The sequence below is a fragment of the Struthio camelus genome, chromosome 6 (genome assembly GCF_040807025.1).
Source record: "Struthio camelus isolate bStrCam1 chromosome 6, bStrCam1.hap1, whole genome shotgun sequence".
NCBI lineage: Eukaryota > Metazoa > Chordata > Aves > Struthioniformes > Struthionidae > Struthio > Struthio camelus.
Genome location: NC_090947.1, coordinates 27,345,046 through 27,358,436, shown reverse-complemented (window position 1 = coordinate 27,358,436; position 13,391 = coordinate 27,345,046). Strand labels below are relative to the sequence as shown.

General features: G+C 39.0%; 1 protein-coding gene across 7 annotated transcripts in view; it reads right to left on the bottom strand.

Annotated features, from left to right (window-relative positions):
* Positions 1 to 10,339: 10,339 nt before the first annotated feature.
* Positions 10,340 to 13,391, bottom strand: part of RBMS1 (RNA binding motif single stranded interacting protein 1) — a 153,615-nt gene continuing 150,563 nt past the window's right edge. For all 7 annotated transcript variants that reach the window (XM_068948795.1, XM_068948800.1, XM_068948796.1 and 4 more), the window contains exon 14: positions 10,340 to 12,748. The gene's annotated coding sequence lies outside the window, so the exon portion shown is untranslated. The remainder of the gene's footprint in view (positions 12,749 to 13,391) is intronic.

Sequence of the window (13,391 nt, the reverse complement as noted above, 5' to 3'; positions counted from 1 at the left end):
GATGGACTGACAGCATGATGGAGTCTATGTGTAAACAGAAGCACAAGAAAGCTTTAGCCGAGGAAGGACTTGTGTGATGCTACAGGAGTGAATGAGTTTCATTTCCGGTCTTTGGCAAATGGACTGCTAGGCAATGTGCTGGGGAGAAATGCAGGTGCCATTTAGTATCTGCCCCTGATCAGGTTCAATGTCATAAATCATTATTCAGAACAGCATCTAGTATTATATGTATGTAGCTTTATTTTATCTTTCATATGCCCGAGTGAAATGTAATGTAGTATAACAGTCTCAGAGTATTAATAGGGAACGTTTAGATTAGTCAGACTAATTTTCCTAATTGTTAAACGGTTAACTATTGTACCATGCAGTGAATGATTACAGGTGCTGTATGGGACTGAATTTTAGCAGACATCACAGATCATTTCAATACAAGTTTACAGTTGCATTTTTTTAAACATTCTTAATGCAGCAAAATATTTGAAAAAGCCAGAATGTGTTTAGGCTGTATAAGTGGACTATGACCTACTCCATTTCATGTTTAAAAAATAAAAGATATTAAAGTGATGCATAGTTACAGCAACCCTGACAAAACAGCTAAAACTGTAACTTCAAACATACTATTTTCGTAGCCAAACCGATTTCTGAAAAAAGTGGCAAAGGACATGACAGTAAGCCTTTCATGTTAATTACACACATTATCAAAAGAAATGAACATTTGCAAACTTATCTGTATTTCAGAATGAAATACATGCTCTTTTGCAGTCGTCAGTATGTTATCAAGAAACTTGCTGTAGCCATTTACTGTTAATAAATACATTCTGAATTCATAAGTTGTGTGTACTTTTTGTATTCCAAATTACAAATTACAGTGATAATAGGAACAGACCTAGATTTTATGCTATGAATCCTTTAGCCGTGCATTGTACTACTTACCGTTCAGGACAGACATTTCAATTCAGAAAGTGCTGAATGCATTACCATGCCCACTGTCAAAAAATCCTGCTAGGCATATCGTTTATCTCTGTTGTGCTAATAAAGAGATTCCTGGCGTTCTGGTGTTAAGAAACCAGAAGCAATATATTAGTTTTAATTTTCCTCTGCTACTTAAAAATGGACACATATGATAGCGCACATAGTTTTGAAGTCTATGAAAAGAGTGTCCTATTGAATGACAGACTGTCTGGTTGATTTACATGAAATACCAAGTGCTTGTATGAGAAAAGGTTAAAATTAGATTGACGAGCAAATGTGCTACCAGACTGCTGGCTGACAAATGGCAAAGTTATGCCAACGTATTACTTATTCTGGAGGCGCCCAAGAAGAAAGCAGGAGGAAAGTAATTCATGTGCTAGAATACATTCACATTTAGCATAAACAAAGAGTGCTCAGGGTCTACAACAGGGACATATTAGATATATGTAATTTATGTCAACAAATAAGTCAGTGATGCAATTTGATTCCTAGATATGGAATTTGAAGTACTCGTGTCTTCTTAAGTCAAGAGTGGGCTGTTCTACTATCATTCAAATTAGTTCACAATAATGCCCTGCTGAATGACTACCTTATTCTTCCCATAAAGTGACTACTGTGGCTAAATCCTCCTTCAGCCTAACAATTAGACCATGCAAACGTAGATTAGTCATATAACCTTGAAAAGGGGCCCTTAGATTAAAGGCTGATTACTTCTTAGTCACTGTAAAGAGTAGTCTAGCCAAGTGGTGCTAATTCCTTTGGTTTTCCTCCTTTCTTTTAAACAAATTGTGCTCGGATCTATGCAATCAGCTATATTAAGGCTAGTTAATTAAGAAGTGTTAATTAACCAGTTGTTGGTTTTTTCTTTTTTTCTTTTTTTTTTTTTTTTAACTTGCACAACTGAAGGCACTTTGAATCTTAAAATTTGAGAGTGACCATACAGCGCACACATTGACCTCTATGATCTGGACACTCACCAGATCTGAAAATAAAGTTCTAAGGGAGGTAGGTGCTGAAGTCAATACATCAGAGATGCAGGACACTTCTACAGGGATTAGCTTTACTGATTAGCAGCTGAGTAGTGGGGATTGCCAGTCAGATGTGTCTCAAATGTGCCTATAAACTGGAAATACAATACTGAAATAGATGGAAACAAATTATTGAAGGCTGCTACCTTTTAACTCATCCTATATAACTTAATTAATTCCTACTTAAAATGTATTTCCCTATTTGTAACTGATACAATCTGCATAATGCCACTAACCTGCTATAGAGCCGTGCAAGTTTTAACTTTATCCAGCGGACAATACAGTGCTGGATCTTTCTCCCTCTGGAGTTAAGGGAAATTCTGCAGCTCATTCCCATGGGATTACCGGTTGGCTATAGTGTGAATTTTTCAATAGGAATGTACACAGCAGGCAGTATGGACCTGATCCTGCTCTTCACTGGGGTAACTTTTTGACATTCTGTTGATACGAAGCGTCCTTAAAGCTTGAAAAGTCCCAAACCCATTTGCCAACCCATTTCCTTAGGGAAAAAAATTCTTATTCCCTTTCAAATGGCCAAAACAGACAGCATGGTAGGGGAGGGAGCCAGTTGTCCCCATTAGTCATCACCCTGTCAGGATGACTGGCAGCCAGTGGCCTTCAGGCTTGCTTCAAAAGCTAAAGCTGGTTCAGACCTTCTTAAGCATGGACTGGAGAGACACCATTCATCCCACTGACCCTCAGTGACGCCTGAAAATCTGGTCCAATGTTTTATGCCAGGCCTTTAATATGTCTGTTAGTTTGCTATTCTTCAGAAACTACTGTCAGGGGTTTAAAAAAAAAAAAAGGAATTCAAGGTTTGAATTGCAATAGGGTCTCCTTCTAGCCTCTAGCCTCCTCCCCCTGCAATATAATTCTTGCAAATGATTGATGAGCAGGAATGGCAAGAACAATTTGTTACTAACTAAAATAATCCACTAGGGTGCAAAATAACCTCTGTGAAAAGAGTAGCCATTTCTGGAAAACTATGCTTTTTAAAGCTATGATATATTGAATGGAATTTACCATCAGAGCCTTCAAAAGGAACTGTTGGAAACAATTATTATAGTAGGTATTAAGCTAGATTCAGATCTTGCACAAACAGCTGTAGCTCCCACGAGTATGATCACACTGACAGGCTGGTTTCAGTCCTTTAGGCAAAAGAGAGACAAAAAGTGAGAGACGCTAGCAGAGCATCTGCTGGTTACATCAAAAAAAAGTCTGTCTTGTTGGCAGAGCTATTGTCCTTTGGTCACACCAATCCTAATTTGAGTCCTGCTTGCAGCAGCATATGAAACCTGTGACAAACATAGTCATGCTAACATTGAGGTGGATGCCAAAAGAAGGTAATTATGTGTACATGAGACTGCAAAGAAAGAACCATGGAGAACAAAGCTTTCAGGTCTGAAATTTGCAATTTTTTTTTCTTAGACTTGTGTCTTTTTCTCCCCAGTCTTCATTCAATATAAAAAGCAATCCTCAAAAATTACAAACACACGCCTGGACCAGATCCCTACCCAGAAATTCAGGTCTATGTCAGTATACTGTTTAGCCTAAGGCTAAGGCGTATGCAAAACAGAGAATACTTTATATTTCCAGACTTACAGTATTTTGTACTTGTTATTCATGAACGTCTATGAACTGTCCTATTTGTTCCAGTTGCTCCTTGGGTCTATTATTGTGCCTGATGCAGCAATTTGGCCTGGTCCAGAAGTGATTCATCTAATGACTATTAAGACTGACAAAAACATTGGCAGATATTAACAAATGCTTCTTGTAGTCCACATCTAAGAATAAGATTGCGTAGGTCAAAAAATGCTGGTCTTGCCCTGAGCATTAATGATGCAGTATAAGGCTGCATATCCAGCAGAGTCACAGGTGTATACAACTGTCTGAAATGCGTACGCAAGCTCATTTCTCTTGGCAAAAGGAATGCTGCAAATGGATTCTGAGACTTGAAGTGCTAATGTCCTGTGTGGATTATGGTTAATTTAGTCATTAGATTCAAGCTGTACTGCAGCTGGTGACAAGGCAGCAAAAATAACTCTCTCTGCTCCCCTCACCTTCCCCATCTCTATTAGGAACCGGGACAGACAAGTAAGAATTAATCTTTGCTGACCACTGGAAGGTCTTCTTGAGTGAACTTTGCAAAAATGAGCAACTTTTCTGTTTAGCTGCACATATTTTGCATAATTTTGTTATATGGTATAGATGCTTCATTTGGCCCACAACAGACCAATATTTTTATGAGCTTTACTTCCTTCCAGTTAAGATATTGCCTCTACACTATATTTGGAATGAACATATTTTTTAATTGTCTTAGCTACTGGGATGATGAAATATTTAAATAAGAATGAAAAAGTATGCTCCCAAAAGTATATGGAAATAGACCGGCTTTGAGTTAATAGGAAAAAGGTTTCTAGGTCTGGTCTGGTTTCAGTCTTTGGAGTTTGCTTGACTTCTCCAGACTTCCCTTGCTGTTTGGATCCTCTGGGGTGATGCTGGCTATCTGTCACGTAGAAGCTACTCGCTGATTCTCCCTGACCTTGCCTGGAGCACTCGTGTTTTTGGCAATGCTGTGGTTTTGATTAGTTTTCTTTTTTTATTTTATTTCTTTCTTTTTTCCTGCTGCAGTGAATGCTGCTGCAATGCATTTCATTTCCCAATAGAAAATTATAGCTTTTCTTTCTCTGATAAAGGCAAACCTGTTCTTAGCTTGGTGATGAATAAAAATACATTATTGGAACTGTGAGCTCTTGTATCTTGCAAAGGTTGGATGAGGTTTTGTTGTTTAATAATTGATAACTGTAAATACATCATAATTACACACTGTGAATGGGAGTTCACCGTTCTTATTTTTTCATTTTATAACGAAGATGCCCTCTGGTGGCTGCAAGGATAAGATGTTATTTCATCTCTTAGGAAAGAGCAGCAGCACTGGGATAGACGGGGTGCGGGGGGGGGGGTCTCCCCTGACTCCACTAGTAGTCAAAGGTAGATGCTACCAGGAGATACTGAGATCAAGGCCAGCACAGAGGACTCCTTTGAGCCCATGGCTCTGTGGCACTCTCATACACTTGTGGGAGTCCTGCTTTTTTTAGGAGGTTCCCCAAAGGTTGGGTTTGTTGATAAGACTTCTGCACAATGTTCCTCAGCAAATTAATTGCAGCCTTTAAATGGAGCAAGAGTGCACATTGCACAGCTGATCATATGATCACCATCTGGAATAGATGAGCCTTGCATACCCTTACTGTAATACACGCAATGGTATGTTTTGTCCTGAATTGTTTTCCCAGAGATGACTGGTTAGTTTCATCTGCAAAATATTTTCAGGATAGGAATTCCTGGAACTGCTTAATTCATTTTTTATAACTGAAACCTGGATTTTCTTCTACACTTCACTACAAAAAAAAAAAAAAGTTGCCTTAAAATTCAAGGTGAAGTTTTGCTATTTCCAGAGACATTACAGCGAAGATAGAGCTAGATCAAATACAAACGTAGTTTTCTAAGGAGCAACTTCAGAAACAAAGGAGCAACATGGGCTTGGTTTTTGAGATATAGTTTGCGTTTCTTGAATGCAAACTTACTTCCCCACTGCTCTTTTCTTTCAGTAATCTCTGTGGTTCCAGAGCTCATGCAAGAGTGACTTTGTACAAGTAGCAATGCTTTTTCTACCACACAAATCCCATAACTTGCTCCTGAGCTGACTCCCTCCTACTCACATGTGAACCATCTTCCTACCGACAGCTGGAACTCATTGAACTATGGAAAGTGAGCAAAGCATGGTTGAAGGAGGTCATGAACTTAAGACACACACAGCTGGTGACTTCTTGAGCAGTTTTTTCTTCCAAGCTAGCTTGGCCCCTCCTAAAGCTGTTTAAAAACCGATTTTCATTCTCTCCTGGCAAAGAACAGCAACATTTGGAGCCCTTTGACTACCCAGTCCTCCAATTGCACTTGAACAATGTTTTATTTACACAAGCAAGACCTGGAGTACATAACCCTCCCTCTGTGTAGCCCCTGCTGCGAGCCTCCCTCGCTCCCTCCCTCTCCTAGGGGTTTAGCAGCCTGTGTACCAAGGATCCAAGGCCCAGGTCTGATATGGCCCAGCTGTGTAGCCTTGACGCAGACTGCAGAGAAAGAGCTGTGAGAAAGTTTGTAGGGAGATAAGAAAGGTAAAATTACAGACGGAGGTAGAATTGTTGAGATGAGATTGCTAGAAGCTCAAGGATTTAAGAGGGAGAGAGCAGCAACAGGGAAAGGTATAAAACCATAAGGAAGTAAACAGTGAGGCTAGTCGGGAATTGCCGGGTTAGCAGGCTGAGGCAAGTTGTCAGTGCCACCGGCGTTGCTGGCACCTGCTGGAAGAGGGAAACTCGGCAGCGCTGAGGGTCCGTTCCAGGGAGCTGCAGGACTGACCCTTCCCTCCTGCCTGACGCCTGCCTGGCCAGCAAAGACGCTTCGGGTACCTGGCTGGGATGGTGAGCGCACTGATGCTTAACCTAATAGCTCATGAAATCCTACATTTCTTTTGTGTGCATTAGCAAATAAATAACTGCTTTATGTTCTTAGTTGTGTATATCCCACTTACTGATTATCTTTGAGCCTGGCTAAAGATGCCTGAACAAACTGATAAAATTATAAGAGGGGCTGTAACAAATACCAGTAAATACATTTTGAAATTACCTCCATTTGCTAGAAGCCCAATAAAAGTTAGTAAAGTATTTTCCCATCAGTGGGAAAATATTTTCCATTCAGGACAGATTGAAGCACACAAAGGAAAAAGCCATTTGCTACTGCTGCTCACAAAGAGTTAAAAATATTTATCAAAACATCCTGCTTAGTGGTACATTTTCTATTGACCTTCTTTTAAACCATTTTTCCATTCCATTACCTTTAAGTGCTTTCCAAGTATTGCTTAAAAATATCAACTCTAAGTGTGACAGTTTCAGGTGCTGAAAATACTGGAGAAAATTCCTACTGCAAGTGACTTCCTTAAGACCAGTAGAGTTGTACTTGCGGAAGTAATTTTCCAAAATTTTTTTCTCTTGGTAACACAAGCATAATACTCTCTAAGACAATAAAGCTACCTTCTGAGCTGCCTGAGCAAGCTGATCTGAACACCTGTAGTGTGCATGTGGGAACTCTTTAGGGTGCCACATACCTTCATTTTTCAAGTTCTCAAAAATCTCTTTCCATCCCAGTGGAGTTGTTGAAAGAAATTAAACTAATTGGCTGAAGGCAGACTGATGAAATACAGCAGAATTCAGAACAACGCTGCTGTAGGAACTGGGTGAAGGAATACTGCTGAAAAAAGGCAAGACAGATAACATAGAGTTAAAGCCTGCCTGCTGTCAAGTTTGTCCTTTCCTGTGTGGCAGGGGAAAAACAAAATTCCAGTAGTATTTTCCTGTGATGTGATTTCTTCTGTATTGCAGAAACGGGCTGCACAGGTTTCTCAGACGGTAGATGTGGTTAGGGCTGTCCTGAAAAGGAAAGACTTACTCATTCCACATACAGGCTATTACAAACTCTCTCTGGTCACTCTGCATTGTAAATCTTTGCTGTTCTGACATCAGTTTGGCTTTTCTTGGTAGCTGGAGAAGAACTTGCCAAACAGAATAGGTTTTGTATATTCTAACCTCTATTCTGGATAGAATTAATGGACCAAGTGCGAAAGCCAAAAACCTCAGCTTTGTTTGGGTTAATCAATGCCAGAATTTTTTGGCTAGGAAATGACACAGATGATCTTTCACAGTTGAAAGACGATGTCAGCGTTGCAAGTGTCTGGAAGGTAATGGCACACATATCTTAAGTGCCATCAAATAACACGCTGGCTTTCACAATAAAACATTGCTGGACAGGATAGGATTGAATATCTTATTCCAAAGCATGTGAAAGTTTGCAAATACTTTTGGAGCGGTTGATCAAAGCAAAAGGAACAAGTGCAGTGAAGTGTGCATGTCAGGAGTAAGAGTACAGAACTTGCATACATATTCTGGCACATAAGATGGATTTCTCAGGTGACGTTAGCTGTTTCCGCAGAAAGCGAGGTGGCACAGTTTTGGTCTATCATCAAGTTTGTCTCTTATGGTGGATGTGCCTTAACACGAAAGAACTCAAAGCTAGGAGGAGAGAGCAAAATAGCCCTTTTTATTGAGAAAAGCTGACAAAGAGTACCCGGAAAGTGCTTTAGACTACTTTGACTTACTTCACAATTATTCTAGACAGATACATGCAAACACTTATCAGCTGCAGCTCAGCTGATCAACAGTACTTTGTTAAGCTGCAGTTAATGACTTGCTTGCAATTGTCTGTACCTGCCTGGTTTAGTCAATTTAGAAATTAGAGGGAGCCAAAAGATAGAATATTTTATAATCACTGACAACCAAGGAACAATAGGGCCTGTGCATAATCTTGCACAAAATATTTACACTAGTGTGAAATGGTCTTACAGGAATATGATATTTATCAGTATTTGTTAACAAGTAAAACATTTTCTTAATAGCATCTTTACAAGCAGGCTCCAAAACAAAACAAATTGCATGCAACAGGGTGGAAACAATGCTTGAACAAGCCAGTTGGTAATAAATGAGTTTTTTATTATATATAATAAAGTGTATTACAGAAAGACAGTGCATTATTGCAGATTGGCTGAAAAATGATACACACAACCTTATTATACCTGGCAAAAGGTACTAATCTGAAAGTATTCACTCTTATCAAATATATTTGGCATTATGGTAAGACAGCGAAGTTTATCAAAGTGCTAATTAGAAAAGTAAACAGATAGCAAAAAGGCCTTCCAACCTGCATTATGCTGTGATTTTATTATATGTAGATTTTGTAAGGTAGTATTCATACTTAATTCAAAAAGATTGCTTATTAATTTGAGATTATTTCAGTATGATGGTAGACAGCAATAACGTAACAAAGCCCTTCAAAAATTTTCTGTATTCATCTTCTCATCTGTTGCATTTTATACAGGCAGCATACTGAGCCAGTATTTAAATTACCGCAGAGCTGTAAAATAGCCTTTTTCACCTGTAGGAGTCCAAATGTGTTTAGTAGCACTCAGCATAATCTTTTCTCTTCATTAATATAAGAACCACTGTTAAGAATGTCTTTACTGCATAAGCAAATGTAAACCAACAGTTTCCTCACCTCCCCGTGAGTCCCTCTCGCTACCTCCACGGTAAAAACCTTTGTTCATGGGATTTTGCGTCAGCACCGTGAAACGCAAAGCTTTGGCTTTGCGCTGCCTACAGCAGCATCCCAGCTGGCCCATCCGACAGGCTGCCTGGCCTCTCGCGGCGGGTCAGCAGAGTACTTGGAGCATGTCTGAGATTCCTGTCTGGGAAGGACCAACTCCAAGGACCAAGGGAGAGCCTCTTCTCCAGGGGAGCCCAGTCTGCGGTGAGGAAGCCCCCGTTGGCCTGCTCAGCACCCAGGCAAGGCCAAAGAGCCTCCTGGGTCACTGACTCCCTGTTCCCTGCCACTCGGGGCACCTATGGGTGCTCAAGACCAAGTCAGGGCCCATCTCCCGCCAGATGAGCCAACAGAGCCTGCGTTGCCGAGTTGTGTGACTGCTGAAGCATTTAGGTGGGGGGACACCGGAGCTGATATTTTACCCTGCTTGTTTTCCTCTCGGCAGAGCAGTCCTCTACCTGATACACAGCACCAGCAGAGGTGATCTTGCCAAAAGGATAATGAAATCACAGCAGATTATCCTTAGAGCATCAAGGTGCTGACAGACTGCAGCCGGGAGGTGACCGCTGGGGATAACCGACCTCCACGAGGTGCTGCTTTCGCTCCACTACAGTCAGGAAGACCAAAGCACTTTAACGCAGCTTTTCTGTGCTAGAAACAGCCAGAATGATCCTGCATCTCCACCCGTATTTCTAGAAAACTAGCCCTGCATTTATATAACAATGTAACCACTGAGGGCTGGTTATATACAACTCTCAGCGTGGGCTGAGGTAGGGAAAACTAGCGTTCTTGCATTCAAATCGGATGTATGTGAGCGTATATTTTTTTGCAAGTCCTTTCCTGCTTTGTCTGAGGTAATGTGGTTTGAAAGAGTTAAAACTTGATTTTAATGAAAGATAGAAAGGGGGAAAAACCCATCCTGGAAAGCAGAAAGTAGCTCTGAGCACTTCAAAATAAACATGAAAGTTTTATCATAATCTGCGTGGGGCTTCCCCCAGTGAAGGACCAACTGAAGAAAAAAGACAATGCAATTTCCTTTTTTTGGATCTTTTTTATTCAAAAGTTTTCAAAGAAATAAAACAGAAAAAAGCTAACAATCTAATCAAATTTACAGTTCAAAAATGTCTTTTGGCGTTTAACAACAAGTCCTAGGAAACAAAACTACAGAGTTATCTTGAACCGGACAAATAAGTTACCACTGGCAAGTTTGTGGCACTAGTAAAACAAAAATAAAAAATTAACTCTCTTGATCATATAGATATCTCTATGAAAATCTTTTTTTTTTCAATCTGTACAAAAGGTCTTTCTTCATAAATTAATTTTTTTATAATTTAATGGCTGTCTACTATGTGATGTTTAAGTAACTGATTATTTCTTTATGTACAGAGGTTAAATTTCCCAAATCTTACCCAGACAATGAGTATGGCACTTAGTTCAGACATTTCTGGCAGCAGCTCTTCCCTCCCTCTAACACAGCTATCATACTGCAGTTTTAACTAACGCAGAAATATCAAGTAGTGAGAGATCTAGGCTTGGAAATTCACCAGATACAGGAAAGGTGCTGCAAGGAAGTCTGGACTGTTACAAAGCAGTAATATTCCAGGGAGCATAGAACCAATAATACCACAACTTTTTAAAAAAAAGAAAAAACAAAAACACATCTCTTATGACTATGTATTTCACTAGAATCTACACTTCTCAGAGCAGCAATTTACTTTTGAAACTATGAAATGTCACCGACATCTATACTCCAATACTCACACAAAATTTAAAAACTAAAAAATACTTGAAAGAAACAACTGCTTAGCCCTAGCTCCCGAGCTAGGATGATTTGGTCTGTGGAAACAGGGAGGGCCAGCAACCTGTCCCAATACAAAAGGAAATAAACTTTGAGGTAGATAACTGATCATATACAGCTGACCAGAGAAGTACACAGTTTTGGAAGACAACTTAATTTATCATTTGATTTAAAACATATGCAATTGTAATAAAGAGCTTTAGTAGCAGTGAATTATCTAATACGTGAAGTACAAATAACTGTGTATTTATGAATCAGGAATTTCATAGTTTCAAAATTGGTTTTCTTTACACTTAACACTTGTAGTGATGATGTAAAGTGTGGCACTGCTTGGATCCAAGTCTTCCTTCATGCTTTTGTGTCCATACATCAATTAAAATTATAAAACCTAAATGCAAATGTACAAAAAAGGCACATTCTCCTAACCGCAAACTGGTCCGGCAAAAATAAAGAGTACAGAAGACGTAATGCTGAGACAAATCAGAATTATTGGTTACTGGCTCTTTGTTCTTTGGTAAAGTTACCTTTTAAAAGTGCCAAGTCTTTTTATTTTTATTTACCTACTATAGAGAGCTAGTACCCAATCAACCATGCTTCTACTTACATCTCAGCTTATGTTTGAAAACGAGTCCTTTAGCTTTTGCCATTTTGCTGTAAGAGCAACTTTTCTGTTTGCTAAGTCTCAGCACAATCCTCATTCTAAAGCACTATCATTAGTATAAAGGAAGGACAAAAACATTCGGTGATATCCCCACCCCAAACTCCCTATTCTACCTAGGCTAAAACTAGAACATCAAGTTAGTTTCTGAAAAAAGGCAAAAAAAGATTTTACATTGCATCATACAGCAGAGTTCCTAAATCATTCAAACTACCAGAGGGACCTATTGGCATATGGCCTTACAAACAATTTATCCTATTAAAATTTCCCCAGTCAGAAAATGTGTTTCACACAAAACATTTTTCCCCTCTTGCATTTCACTACCTTACATATTATGTGAAAAATCATTAAAAACACTTACTACACATTAAAAAAGCCAAATTTTCAGCAATTTTTATTGACTACCTTTAAAAGCCCTATGCTGCTGTTTTACAAGGCATAATAGACCAGCTCATTTGGTCAAAGCATTCTACACCATTAGTTTGGACTACTTACTGAAACAGCTACAGCATTGAAAGATTTAAGGCAAATTGGAATTCATAGAAAAGGATAAGACACTTCACACTACATTAAAAGAAAAACAGAAAGCTAAAAGACCAGACACTATAACTGCAACACTGCACTAAAGCAACACTCACACACTGCAAGCACAGAACATCATCTTAGATGTTTTACTATTTTAAACTTCAGAAAATCCATTTCATACAATTAAAAAAAAAAACAAAAGAAACAAAATAAAAATAAACCAAAACACAAATTCTGTCATGCACGTGAATAAGTCTTCGTGGTCATCTGTGCATAACCAGAAATTTGAATTTTTTTTTTTTTGCGTCATAACACTTGATAAAAATTTTTTTTTTTTACTAAAATAAACCTGTTCATGGGAACAGCTACTAGATGAATTTAAGGTTTTTTATGCACCTTATAGAACTTATAGCAAAAATAGTTTTAGTTGATTTCATTATAAATAACATTTTCAAGAACCTGTGCAAAACTGTCAATAATTCCTAAAGCACAATTGATCAGTAAAATCCATGATTGTTTCAGCCTTTGCACCCTTCTCCAGGCCAGGTCAACACTGGACATCTGTAACATAGAAAGGTCAGAGCTAGAGTAGAGTTACAATCACATTTGTTCTTGTAATGTAGCTGTCTATAAACTAAATCATTTCCTATTTTAGACAGCTGTGAGAAGAGTAAGCGAATCTAAGTACACATTTGGGAAGTAAACACAGGCGGCACTACAGGTGGTTGGCACTTCCCAGGATAAGGCTCTCTGCCAGAATAGAGTCTTCTATTGTATTTTTCCCCTTTATCTCTAATACATGTTCAGCATGCAGAATTCCCACTCAGGAACTGCGAGACTGCATTCCTAGCCATTTTCTTCTTTGTTGTTTTGTAATTGCTGTTCTCTTTTGACTGACCAAAAGTAGCTGAGTGTGTAAGCTTTGTCCTGTTGCATCTCCAAGGCTTTTAATCTCTGGAAAAGGTACACAATTTTCTTTTGTGCAGTCCTAGGGAGGCTATGTGCAAGTTATGACAGCCAACGCAAAGAGAGCCCATGCGCCCTTGTGATCGTTACTATTTAACAGTAATCCAAGGCTCATTAAATTTGAAGGAAGACTTTTCAGTCTACTATGTGGCAAAGCAGAAGCAAATAGATGGGGCTTATACTGCTGTTTGACCTTAAAAAAAATACTAATGAAAAAAGTGGATTTTTGAATTTCTGA